Source organism: Hemicordylus capensis, chromosome 2, assembly GCF_027244095.1.
Source record: "Hemicordylus capensis ecotype Gifberg chromosome 2, rHemCap1.1.pri, whole genome shotgun sequence".
Classification (NCBI taxonomy): Eukaryota; Metazoa; Chordata; class Lepidosauria; order Squamata; family Cordylidae; genus Hemicordylus; species Hemicordylus capensis.
In genome coordinates, this window is record NC_069658.1 from 332198118 (window position 1) to 332211918 (window position 13801).

Below are 13801 nucleotides of genomic sequence, written 5' to 3' on the forward strand. Positions count from 1 at the left end.
CTCACAGAGGCCATTTGAGCATGCACAGTGGCCATTTTGTTTTCAGTGGCCATTTTTTTTTTAATTTTTTAATTTTAAAAAATGGCGCCCCCCTTCAAGTGGCGCCCGGGGCACGTGCCCTGCCTGACCTACCCTAGATACGCCCCTGCTTTGGCTACTGGAACTCATTGCCACAGGATGTGACTAAAGATAATGTTACAGGAATTTTTCAAGAAGGTTGGGTGACATGACCATCTATCACTACGATATATAAAGGTGTGAATTTTTTATTTCATTCATTCAGGGTGGGTAATACTGTATTTACCTGAATCCAAGACTAGGTTTTCCACAAGACTTTTGATATTAGAAATTGGGAGGTCATCTTAAATTCAGAGTACTGTTCCTTTTGGGTAAATAACCTGCATTTAACCTCTACTTTTTAAGGTGGCCCATCTTAAATTCAGAGTTGTCTTCGACTACGGTGGTAAATATGCTAAAGAAGCATGATAAAAATAGCAAAATGTGCAGTAAAAATACAGAGCACTAAATAAGAAAAAGTTACTCAAGGAAGCTATTCTGACGATCACCAGAAAGAGGGCTAAAGGAGCCTAGCCCAGTTCCTGGTGATCGTTCCAAGGTGGCTAGCCCACCTAATTCCCCCTCCCCTTAAATAAGGTTAACGGAGCGAGTGACACACAAGTAGACCTCTGACTGGGAGGCTACAAGCAGCCTCCTGGGCTCGGGAGTTCCTCAAGAAAGGCCCGCGTGCTTGCACGTGGCATCCTGGGACTTCCGGGGGCCGAGCAGCCCCCAATCCCCACAGCCCCCACCAGCTCCATGACACAGCCGGTAGTCATGTGGGCAACCGATATGGCCACCCAGGGCCCCACGGACAATCGTCTGCGGGAAGAGTGGGTTAAGCCTGCTCTCCCACAAACTACCTCAAGGAGTTTCACTCTAATTGTGTGAAGCGCCTCTACATCTGCTTACATCCAGGTTTCATAGAACTCCTGGACCATTCTGTAGGTCACACTCTGACATGTTTCCACAGGAAGGGAGTTTCACAATTGTGGGACAGTAACTGAGAACATCTCCTTACATGCCCTTGTTAGAGCTTTATTGTGCTGCTTTTTGAGAGGGGCAAAATACATATGTTTTTTGTTTGAAGGGTGGGAATTTCAGATGGAGATATGTATTCTGCTCAGAAATGTGAGCAAACATGTAATAAAGTTTTCCCTGGTTTTTTGACCTGCAGTCCCTCTCCTGCCTTGCCCCGCCCCCTCATGCACTGCAAGCGTGATTTTAAACTCCCTGGAGCTTAAAGTGTTACTATTGATATGATGCATAAGTGTGGGAGTACTAGCTGGGAAAAATCAGGAAACTAACCATTGTGTGCATGCAAGCATGTGTATGCCTTCTTAAGAGCTTCTCTAGATTAGTGCCCTGCTGCTGATTTAAATCATCCTAAATAGTGGATCTGGATGGGACTTTCTCAGAGGCAGAATATTCCTCCTGCCTTCTTCGGAGGCCTTTTAAGCATCAGCGACTGTCACAGGAGATTGAGCTAGATGGGTTACAGTGGCTGATTCAGTCTTCCAATTTCTCATTTCTGGTCTATGGGTCTCCTAATAATACAGCTAATGGCTTTTTATGATATAGTTTGAAAACCACTTTATTTTAGGCTGATCATTTCAGCAATGGGGCCTTTTTATCATAGAGAGAATTTGGGTTGGGGGGGATGAATATGTGGATGCTTTGTTTTCCTGCAGCCTGGATCTCCTGTAGTAATAAGACATTTGGGGAATTCTTCATAGGTCTCAGGTGACTTAGCCTTTTTTATGACAGCAGATTTTGCCAACCTAGAGTCCATTTGCCTTTGAAAATTAAATTTAAAAATGAAAATTAAATTTTAAAAAGGAGACATGCTGAATGACTTAAAAATAATAATCAGGGATATTGTACAGATTTTCTAAAAAGGCATCAGCTCTCAGGAAAACATCTTCAAGTATTGCATGCCCCCAGTTCCCCAGAGTGCACTTGATACCTTTTTAGAAAATGAGTACAATACTCCTGATGAAGAGAGATTTGGCAAATAATTATCTTGAATAGGCAGGCTTCCCAATTAAGTTCAGCAGAGGGACAAATGAAGGAATGCACATAAGGACTGATTAAAAACCCAAGAAGAGCCCTGCTGGAGCTGGCCAAGGGCCCCTCAAGGCCAGCATTCTGTTTCCCAAAGTGGCCGAGATGCCCCTGGGAAGCCCACAAACAGGAGGTGAAGGCAGCAGCCCTCACCTGTCATTGTTCCCCCAGCAACTGGCAATTTAGAGTCATAGTAATGCCCCTGGATCTGGAAGTAGTATATAGCCCTCATGTCTCCTAACTATTGGTAGACTGTCCTCCATGAATCTGCCTAACCCTCTTCAGCCACCTTGGCCAGATGTGGTCATCACCACATCTTGTGGCAGTGAATTCCATCAATTAAGGATGTCCTGTGTGAAGAACTACTTGCTTTGAGTTCTCTCAAAATAAACAGGGAAGCTCTTGAGAGCAGAGACCTTTGTGCACCCAGACATGCTGTCACATGCGGAGCACATTCCTAAAACAAGGCAATTTGGGTAGGGGAACAATTCACGTTTTTGAGTGGGAATCTGATTTCTGCTGTACCGCTGTTCTTCCCTCTTTCTCTTGGGTTTTCCATAAACCTGATGTGGGTCAATCACTTACCCATCCAAGAGTGGCTCTAACATGAGGCAAAGTGAGGAAACCATCGCAGGTGGCAAATTTTGGGTTCGATTAGAAGTGGCAACATAGGAGAAAGACAGATCCTATCCATGGGGCACAATCCACTGGGAAGATCTCTTGTGTAAGCTTTTTATAATCTTGTTTTTAAATTTTGCTGTAAACCACCCTGGGATTGTTTTAATGAAAGGCGGTATATAAAATTTAACAATAAACTTTTTTAAAAAGGGAGCTGCCCAAGCATACAGCAGATTCACAGTCCCCATTCAGTTCAATGGGGCTTGCAGAGGAGAACTTCCTGGTAGACTGTGTCCCATGTTAGTGGGGAGTAGGGACTGTCCACATCAGGCTTTATAATATTTTGAGATGACCCTGTCAACACAGGAACATAGGAAGCTGCCATATACTGAGTCAGACCATAGGTCCATCTAGCTCAGTATTGTCTACCAAGACTGGCAGCAGCCAGCTTCTCCAAGGTTGCAGGCAGGAATCTCTCCCAGCCCTATCTTGGAGATGCCAGGGAAGGAACTTGGAACCTTCTGCTCTTTCCCAGAGCAGCTCCATCCCCTGAGGGGAATATCTTACAGTGCTCACACATTTGTCCCTGTCCAAATGCTCCTAACAGAAAAATGACCCACCACTGGAAATAGACAGACACGTGCTTGAGCCAATAAGTACTATAGCCACAGGAGACCATGGAGGAATCCTACAGGAAAGAAAAATAAATTGCTTCTTATGGCACTGCACAAGAAAGCAGTTGTATTATTGGGAAGAGCAGTTTTTCCCATAGAGAGCTAAATGCTATAACCCTTCTGAGGGTTATGCCCCAGAAGAAACCCTAGTTATAGTCTCTGACTCCCTGCAAGCATTACCATGGCACATCAGGGCAAATGAGAAATCAATGGTTTTGGTTCCCTTTGACTTAAATTAAAGCAAAAAAGTAAGGCCATTTATGTAATGAAAAAGGGTCATGACCAATCTAATAAAAACCCAGAAGGGGAACATGGTTAATGTCTTCTAATTAATCCAGCTCCTGGAGAGAGAGAGAGAGAGAGAGAGAGAGAGAGAGAGAGAGAGAGAGAGAGAGAGAGATATATATATATATATATATATATATATATATATATATATATATCCTGTCTCAAATCAGATCAACTTTGCTCGAGAAAGGCCAGTGGGCAAATATTTATTATTTAATATTCAGGTTATTGGAGGCTTGTGCCTACTAGGGGGAACATCTTTCATCTGCTTCATTAAGTGCGCAAGTGAACTGCACTGTGCCCAGATCTCAGCTAATTTCAGAGATTGATCTGCCAGTGGGGAAAAAGCAGAGGCACCAGAGAGCTTCAGGGGGTCTTGGATTTGTGGCAGCACACCAGGAGGCAAGCATTCTAGACAAGCTCCTGCTTGAGTTCCTGCTTTCTTTCCTCATGCCAAATCTCTGGACAATCGTAGGCAGGAGGGCAACAGCTGTCCCACCTTCTCCTCCTTACCCCTTTTCTGTGATCAAGGAATGTGGACAAAGAGGAGATGCTAGTGATTAGCAGCTGAATCTCAGTTTAGGAAGTTAAAAGGGGATGGCAAAGATCATCATCACCCCCACAGTCTCTGTAGCTGTGATGTGCATGCACAAGTTCTGGGTTTGTTTTGGGGCTGAGTGGTGTATGCATGCAGAAGAAATGTTGTTGACAGTCTGTGGGCTTCCCCCCACCCATAAATGCATAGTTTTTGTGGGCATTTATGGGTGATCCTTTCTAAGGTTGTGTGTTTGTACTGAATGGTTTATTGGAGCTGGGTTTGGGCAGAACTTCTACTCCCCACTCCTGGATATTTCAGGCTCTCATCTTTGCAAGCTTGGATGGAAACATTTGGGTAAAGGGTATAATCCACTATCAAGGATTCTGTGACCAGAGGCAAGTGAGTGAGGTTATGTGACTGACACACCTTGTGATTTTGGGTCTAGCTTAATTAACTCAAGCTGAAGTTGGTGATTTAAGAAGAACCTTGGAAACAACCTCGGCAACAATTATATAAACATGTCCTTAGGAACACCCTTGCCCCCAAACACAGAGCAGACACAAACAGTTCCACTCCTCAGAAGGGTAGTTGTAGTTTAAACAAACAACCCGATAAGAACATAAGAACGTCCCTGCTGGATCGGGCCCAAGACCCATCTAGTCCAGCATCCTGTTTCACACAGTGGCCCACCAGATGCCACTGGAAGCCTACAGCAGGTGTTGAGGGCATGCCTCTTTCCTGCTGTTACTCCCTTGTAACTGGTATTCAGAGGCATCCTGCCTCTGACGCTGGAGGTGGCCTAGAGCCCCCCAACTAGTAGCCGTTGATAGACCTCTTCTCCATGAAGTCATCCATATCCTTCTTAAAGCCCTCCAAGTTGTTGGCTGGTTGTTTGCTGTCACCACATCTTGTGGTAGAGAATTCCACACGCTGATTGTGCGTTGTGTGAAAAAGTACTTCTGTTTGCTGGTCCTAAATTTCCCAGCAATCAATTTCATAGGATGACTCCTGGTTCTAGTGTTATGTGAGAGGGAGAAGAATTTCTCTCTATCCACTTTCTCCACACCATGCATGATTTTGTAGACCTCTATCATGTCTCCCCGCAGTCGTCTTTTTTCTAAACTAAATAGCCCCAGGTGTTGTAGCCTTGCCTCATAAGAAAGGTGCTTTAGGCCCTTGATCATCTTGGTTGCCCTCTTCTGCACCTTTTCCAGTTCTACAATGTCTCTTTTTAGATGTGGTGACCAGAATTGTACGCAGTACTCCAGGTGTGGCTGCACCATAGTTTTGTATAAGGGCATTATAATATATATATTTTTTCCTTTTTTTTCTGTTTCAAATTTTTATTAACTTTTAACAATAATAGTAACCATAACAATCATAATAAACACAGTTACAAGTTTACTTCCCACGCACCTCTTTTCGTGATACCAACTATAAATTTTACCCTTATTGTAATATTAATTAAAAAAGAAAAACACAAATTTAAACCTTCCACCACCATTAATCTGCCCAACCTGAATTTCAAATTTCAAATCCTGCTGTAAGATCCATAGTAGGAAAATAATTCTTTAAATAAACCAAAAAAGGTTTCCAATCTTCCTTGAAGCGTTCTAAACTTTGGTCTCTGATCAGTGTTGTAAGTTTTGCCATTTCTGCATATTCTAAAGTTTTAATCAGCCAATCTTCTTTTGAAGGCAGTTCGTTAGTCTTCCATTTCTGTGCATATAATATTCTGGCCGCCGTAGAAGCATACATAAAAAAAGTTAAATTATTTGTAGAAATTGCTCCTTGTGTTATTCCTAGCAGGAAGAATTCTGGCTTCTTAGGAAATGTCACTTTAAGTATCTTCTTCAATTCATTATATATCATGTCCCAATAGGCCTTGGCCCTCCGACAGGTCCACCACATATGAAAAAAAGTACCTTCAGTATGCCCACACTTCCAATATTTGTTTGAAACATTTTTATACATTAATGCCAGTTTTTTAGGCGTTAGATACCATCTATACATCATTTTGTAATAATTTTCCTTCAAAGCATAACAAGCAGTAAATTTTAAATCACTTTTCCATAGCTTCTCCCACGCTGCCATTTCTATATTATGTCCAACATCTTGAGCCCATTTTATCATAGTTGTTTTAACCAATTCCAGGGCAGGGCATTATAATATTAGCAGTTTTATTTTCAATCCCCTTCCTAATGATCCCTAGTAGGGAGTTGGCCTTTTTCACAACTGCCGCACATTGAGTTGACACTTTCAACAAGCTGTCCACCATGACCCCAAGATCCCTCTCTTGATCAGTCACCGAGAGCTCAGATCCCATCAGCGTATACTTGAAGTTGGGGTTTTTCATCCCAATGTGCATCACTTTACACTTGCCAACACTGAACTGCATTTGCCACTTTGTCGCCCACTCCCCCAGTTTGGAGAGATCCTTTTGGAGCTTCTCACAATCTGTTTTGGATTTCACTACCCAAAAGAGTTTGGTGTCATCTGCAAATTTGGCCATCTCGTTGCTTACCCCTGCTTCTAGATCATTTACGAATAAATTTAAAAGCACCAGTCCCAGTACAGATCCCTGGGGGACCCCACTTCTTACTTCCCTCCATTGTGAAAACTCTCCATTTATACCTACCCTCTGTTTCCTGTCTTTCAACCAGTTAGCAATCCACACATGTACTTGTCCCCTTATCCCATGACTGCTAAGTTTCCTCAGGAGTTTTTGATGAGGAACTTTGTCAAAAGCTTTTTGGAAGTCCAGGTATACTATATCAACTGGATCACCTTGATCCACACACTTGTTGACACTCTCAAAGAACTCCAAAAGGTTGGTGAGGCAAGATTTCCCTTTGCAGAAGCCATGCTGGTTCTCTCCCAGCAGGACCTGTTGTTCTATGTGCTTAAAATTTTATACTTGAGGATTTCCATCAATTTGCCTGGAACGGACGTTAAGCTAACCGGCCGGTATTTTCCTGGATCACCCCTGGATCCCTTTTTGAAAATCGGAGTTACATTTGCTACTTTCCAGTCCTCCGGTACAGATCGCAGGGATAAGTTATATATTTTAGCAAGGAGGTCAGCAATTTCACATTTGAGTTCTTTGAGGACTCTAGGATGGATGCCGTCTGGCCCTGGAGATTTGCTAGTTTTCAGTTTTTCCAGACAGTTTAGAACATCATCTTTTGTCATTGCTATCTGACTCAGTTCTTTAGCCTCCATCCCCCAAAAGTCTGTTTCAGGAACAGATATATGCTCAGTAAACTCTGCCGTGAAGACAGATGTGAAGAACTCATTTAGCTTCACTGCAACCTCCATATCCTCCTTTATAATCCCTTTCACTCCCTTATTATCCTAAGGTCCAACCGCCTACCTGGCAGGTTTCCTGCATCTGATGTATTTAAAGAATTTTTTGTTATTCCCCTTGATGCTTTTGGCTAAATGTTCCTCAAACTCTCTTTTTGCCTCTCTTATTGTAACCTTGCATTACTTTTGCCAGAGTTTGTGTTCCTTTCTGTTCTCTTCATTTGGACAGGCCTTCCAATTTTGGAAGGAAGTCTAGACATTACCTGTTAGCCATGCTGGCATTCTCTTGGACTTAGTGGTACCTTTCCTCCTTTTGGGTATACAATCTAACTGGGCTTCTAGTATTGTGGATTTGAGTAAACTCTATGCATTCTGCAGTGAAGTGACTCTCTTGATTTTACCTTTCAGTTTTCTTTCCACCACACTCCTCATTTTGGAGAAGTTTCCTCTTCTGAAATTCAAAGTGTCTGTGTTAGACGTCTTTAGTTATTCTCTCCCCACATATATGCTGAATTTGATACCGCTATGGTTACTGTTCTCTAAAGGGTCGATGACACTGACATCACGCACCAGGTCCTGGGTGCCACTTAGAATTAAGTCCAAGGTTGCCCTCTCGCTGGTTGGTTCAAAGACCAACTGTTCTAGGGCACAGTCATTCAACGTATTTAGAAATTTGACCTCTTTGTCCTGACCTGACTGTGAATTTACCTAGTCTATGTGTGGGTAATTGAAGTCACCCACTATTACTGCCCTGCCTCTCCTTGAGGCCTCCCTGATTTCCTCCTGCAACTCCCAGTCACTGTCAGCATTTTGATCTGGAGGGCGATAGAGCGTCCCCAGTATCACATTTCCTTTCAGGCCTTGTATTGTCACCCACAGGGTTTCTGTGGAGCACTCCAGTCCACCTAGGTTTTCTAGCTTGTTAGATTCTATGCCTTCTTTAACATACAGTGCTACTCCACCTCCAAGGCGCCCCTCCCTGTCTTTTCTATAGAATTTATATCCAGGGATAACAGTGTCCCACTGGTTCTCACTGTTCCACCATGTTTCTGTTATGCCCACTATATCTATTTCTGTGTTAGCAGCAAAGCAGCTTACCCATCTTGGCTTGGAGGCTTCTGGCATTGGCATATAAGCACCTATATGCTGAATCTCTTCCCCATGTTAGTAAATTGGGGGTGTGTGGGAAGAGTTCCCTTCCTTGCAATTCCTGTGTAATGAAGAAGAAACCTTGTTTCCAAAATTCCCTGTCAACAAAGTATAGTCACCAGGAAGCAAACTTTAAGATTTCTATTGTTCCTGGATTCCCATCAAGCATCAGGTTAATCATGATGGACAATTCCATCCCATTCTAGTCATCAGAACTAAGTAGCGAAATGCAGGGTAGAGCAAGGATTAAAGCGCGCCCTCTCTCACCCATGATGGACTGGGCCCCATCTTTACAGGCTCTTCACAATGAGCAGATGGTATAAAAATCCCCACCATCTAGTAGTGTGTAACAAGATCATCATAGATTTAGGCCTGTGTCAGACCATTGGTCTATTTAGCTCAGCATTGTCTTCACAGACTGGCAGCGGCTTCTCCAGGGTTGCAGGCAGGAATTTCTCTCAGCCCTATTTTGGAGATGCCAGGGAGGGAATTTGGAACCTTCTGCATGCAAGCATGCAAATATTCTTCCCAGAGCGGCTCCATCCCTTAAGGCAGGGGTGGGGAACCTTGGCCCTCCAGCTGTTGTTGAACTACAACTCCCATCATCCCCAGCCACAGTTATTGTGGCTGGGGATCGTGGGAGTTGTAGTTCAAAAACAGCCGGAGGGCCAAGGTTCCCCACCCCTGCCTTAAGGGGAATATCTCACAGTGCTGACACACATAGTCTCCCATTCATATGCAAACAGGGTGGACCCTGCTTAGCTAAGGGAAAAAGTCATACTCGCTACTACAGACGGCTCTACAAGTCTGCAAGCCTTCTCCCTCTTTCCTGAGAAGGCTTAATATAACCAAGCAGGACAGGCTGAATTAAATAAGAACCAAGTGATAATTGTTCAAAGGGTCTCTGAGCCATCCTTGATGGAGACAGTGAGGAAAAGAATGGATTTATTAAAGGGTTTCAATGATCTCGACACTGACTTCTGTCTCAGTTTATCTAGGAATAAACAGCTCTGAGACCTTAAATGGTCAGCCATACTTTGTACAAATTGACCATGGCTTTTCTTAGAAGTACCCCATAGTGATAGGGAGGATCCTTTGATTATTCTAGGGCTCTCTCTTTTTCTACTTGCTTCAATCTTGGATTTATGTTTTGATTATTGCAGATGTGCCATGCCGGGGATGGGGACTCAAACTGGGGCCTCCAACAGCCAATTGCTGGCAACTTATCTTCTGTTTCACCAGTGCTCTGGTCCATCAATGAGACACGAGGACTAGGTACTTTGGGTCAGGGGTGCCTTCTTTGCTAAAGTACTGGCCTGAACACTATCAGCTAGCCCTCAGCCCCAATATGATCAGCTGACCCCACAAGCCAACTGGGATGCACCAGGCTTTGTTAAAACCCATGCATCCAAGCCAACTCTTCAGTCTGAGCAATTTGTCCTATCAAGTAGCAATAGCAATAGCAATAGCACTTACATTTATATACCGCTCTATAGCTGGAAGCTCTCTAAGCGGTTTACAATGATTTAGCATATTGCCCCCCAACATTCTGGGTACTCATTTTACCGACCTCGGAAGGATGGAAGGCTGAGTCAACCTTGAGCCCCTGGTCAGGATCGAACTTGTAACCTTCTGGTTACAGGGCGGCAGTTTTTTTACCACTGTACCACCAGGGGCTCCTGTGTGCCACCAGGGGCTCCTAGCAGCACAGATTGCCTTGCCTTGCCCTGCTCTGCCTTGCCTTGTTTCGCTTTGCCCAATACCTGAGAACCAGCCTATTCTAAACCATATTGTCTACCTCTGGTCCTTTTTGCTCCTTGTCCACCTGATCAGGTGCTAATCATCCACCTGTCTCAGTCATATCATCTACTGCTAGCCTCCTTGCATCAGAACCAGACCACTGGCTGCAGCCTGACTCAGAGCTTGGCCAAGGCCTGACAAGTAGAAGCTGCCTCACAGATTCCAGGGAAACATGAGCTGCTCAGGCTTCCCTTCCTATACACCCAGGTCTCATGCAAAGGGAGGATGGGGATGTGTAAAACCTGCAAGCCTGGGATCTTTGACACACACCGTGTGCCTTGATTGGGAAACCCCTCCCATCCGCAGGCCAGTAAAGTTAACAATCTTCCAGAAGCAACTGCTTTAGCAGACGTTGGAGTGTTATTTATTCAAGGTTCTCAATCCTGACCTTTTCCACCCACTAGGATGCTCATGCCTGTCTACCTCTGTAACATATGTGTGTATTATTACCTTCAGAAAGGAAATCAAAGCACAGAAAGGCTATTCCAGTCTATTGTAGCTGAAATCTAATGGTTAGCCTAGACCCTGCCTCTGCAGTCATTGACCCAATGCAATTCTCTTTTAACTCAACCCAATTATAGCACCACACAATCTTTATCAGGAGGTACTTCAGGTATGTAATCTCACCCATACTTTACAGAGCAGAAATGGGCAGGCAATATTGGCATAATAATAATGCTTAGCATTTATATGGTACTTCAGAGTGTTCAAAGCACCTCAAGAGACAAGACACAGAAGAACCCAAGTGTATATATATCTAATGTATATATATATTATTTAGAAATAGTATTGTATCAGAATTGTATTATTTATAAATGCAATACCTATCATATACTCATAATATAATAACATGTATAAGGAATTATTAATGGAAGAATAAAACCTGTATTACCACAAAGTAAAAAGTAGGAATATGTATACTCCACACAGTTCCACCAATAGCTAGTCCATGCCTAGGACATAATCAGATATCCTGGTATCAATATATTCCATAGAAAATCCAATGGTGCATTACCATTGTAAATTCTGGAATTGAAGAAGCCCAAACACTACAATAACTACTGTCTAGATGAATTGCCAGATGCATTTCCACCTAAATAAGGCCTTCTTCGGTGGCGTTGCTCCAAAGTACACACTATGTTGGTACTAACTTCATTCTGTCCACCAGATCAAAAAGTCCATCAATGGAAAGGCCAGTCTGGAAAGCTACTCCACAGACCATAAGAATTTTACTCCTGATACAGGCACTATTGATGGACTTTTTGATCTGGTGGACCAAATAATCAATCAAAGTACAAGTGGACCTACCTATACATGGACCTGACATCTACAGTTTTGTGTATCTAAGGTGACCTTGGCATGCGTGGGGGGAAAAGGCAGAAAATCGGTTAATTCCATATATATTCCAGGGGTGGCTGGAAAGGACCTCAGAGGTCATTTCCAACCGCCATTACGTGGAGGAGAGCCATTATATGGCTCATTTGTTAAAAACACAAACAAAACCACATGATTTTTCATGGAATTCCTGGGACTTGGGATAGGGGAGCATCCTTGGACTCCCAAAGACCCACAGACAATGGTGGGGCACTTTATTTGATCCATTTTTGCATTTGGGGGTACTTTTTTGGTTTTTTTGTGGTTTTTTAGTGTCTGGGAACCTAAACCCCATGATCCCATAGATTCAATGCCTCATTATCCATGGTTTTGTTGCCTGCAGTAATATGCGAGAACGGAGCCCTCACGGATAAATGAGGTAAAGCTGTAGCCAGCGCATGATTTGAGAACAAGGGGTGGAGAGGGTTCTCAACAGCTCACAAGGAGCTCTAGGCAGGTCTGGCATCTGCAGGCAGCATGCTTGGGCTCTCATGCCCCAGCAGTCCACCGCCTGACACCTGCTCTCATGCCTGCTGGGGAGGATTTAGGGCCAGCTAATGTTTTTCTGGTGGCCAGCTGCCATTTCCCCCAAGAATGCCCCTGAAATAGCATCATTCTAGGACATAGGGGGGAAATGGCAACCACTGAAAGAATCAAGAAAGAAAGACCCGCTGCCACTATGGCAAACCCTTCTACTTTGGGGGAACACACACACACCCCTTCCTTCTACTGTTAGACCAGTCAGATACCTTATGGTCCATCTAGCTCAGTACTGTCAACTGGCAGTGCCTCTCCAGGATTTCAGACAGGCATTTCCCTAGCCCAGCCTGGAGATGCCAGGGACTGAATATGGGACCTTCTGCATTCAAAGGGAGAATGGCAATGAGTCGCACCTGCAGTTCATTAATTGCCTCCTCCTGCTGTGCCCTTATGGGCCTCTCCTGGTTTCACTTTACATCTTACAAAATTCCTGCATGGAGAGCACTTCCATATGGCAATTCACATGCTACGTACATGTAGATTGTACCCTGTGAAGAGTCTCCCTATGTGTATACACAGCAATGTATACATACTTAGATTTGTCCTACACTGTGATCTACACATGTATAATCCAGACAAAGTGCCTCCCATGTAGGGATTTTATAATGTGTGGAGCTGCTTCTGGAATAGTGAGGGAGTGAAGTTCTGAGATCTTATAACCAGAAAACTGTGGGTTTATGAGGTAGGGTGTGTGTGAGATTCAGCAAATAAGTGGCTGTAAAATAATTAAGTAAGCCTTGTCTTAGCAGTGAAGGCTAATCACTAGGATGAAAGGCAACATTTAATATAGAGCCTTTTGTTCACCAGAGCAGTCTATTCCTAATTTAAAAACACTATGCAATTTGGGAGAATGCATGCCCCTTTTAAGATTCTAAGATGCCCAGGGGTTGAGTGGTAATTTGAGGACCCCCCTGCTTCATTCTAACTGTACTCTGTGTCAATGTCGGTTTTTTCTCCGTTGGAGTTACTGTGGCTGTTGTCCCTTTCTGTGTGAGGCTGGAAAGGGCAATTGCTGCCTCCCCAAAGGGCTTGGACTAATGTTTTAATGTGCGACATACAATTCCTTTTAACATAAATAGATAAATGTATTTTTTTTGCATAAGTTTTAGTATTAATAAAACTTCTGGTTCTAACCCCCCCCCGGAAATTCTAGAAAATAAAAACTTTGATTCAAGTGCAGATATTTTCTTAATTATTATTAGTTATTAGTAAAGTTAAATGAACAGGTTTCGGAAAAAGTGATCCACAGTGAAAATATCACTATTTGCTCCTGCAAACAGCATTCTTTCTAAATGAAAATGTACATGACTTTTCTTCTTCTAGTCCTTAATTTTCAATAAAAGATTGGTTTAACAGAGAGTTGTGAAAATCTGTTTTCTGATATGTGGCATGA

General features: G+C 43.3%; 1 protein-coding gene across 1 annotated transcript in view; it reads right to left on the reverse strand.

Moving 5' to 3' along the window:
- Positions 1-13801, reverse strand: part of CPLX2 (complexin 2) — a 197898-nt gene that overhangs the window by 86617 nt on the left and 97480 nt on the right. The window lies entirely within an intron of this gene.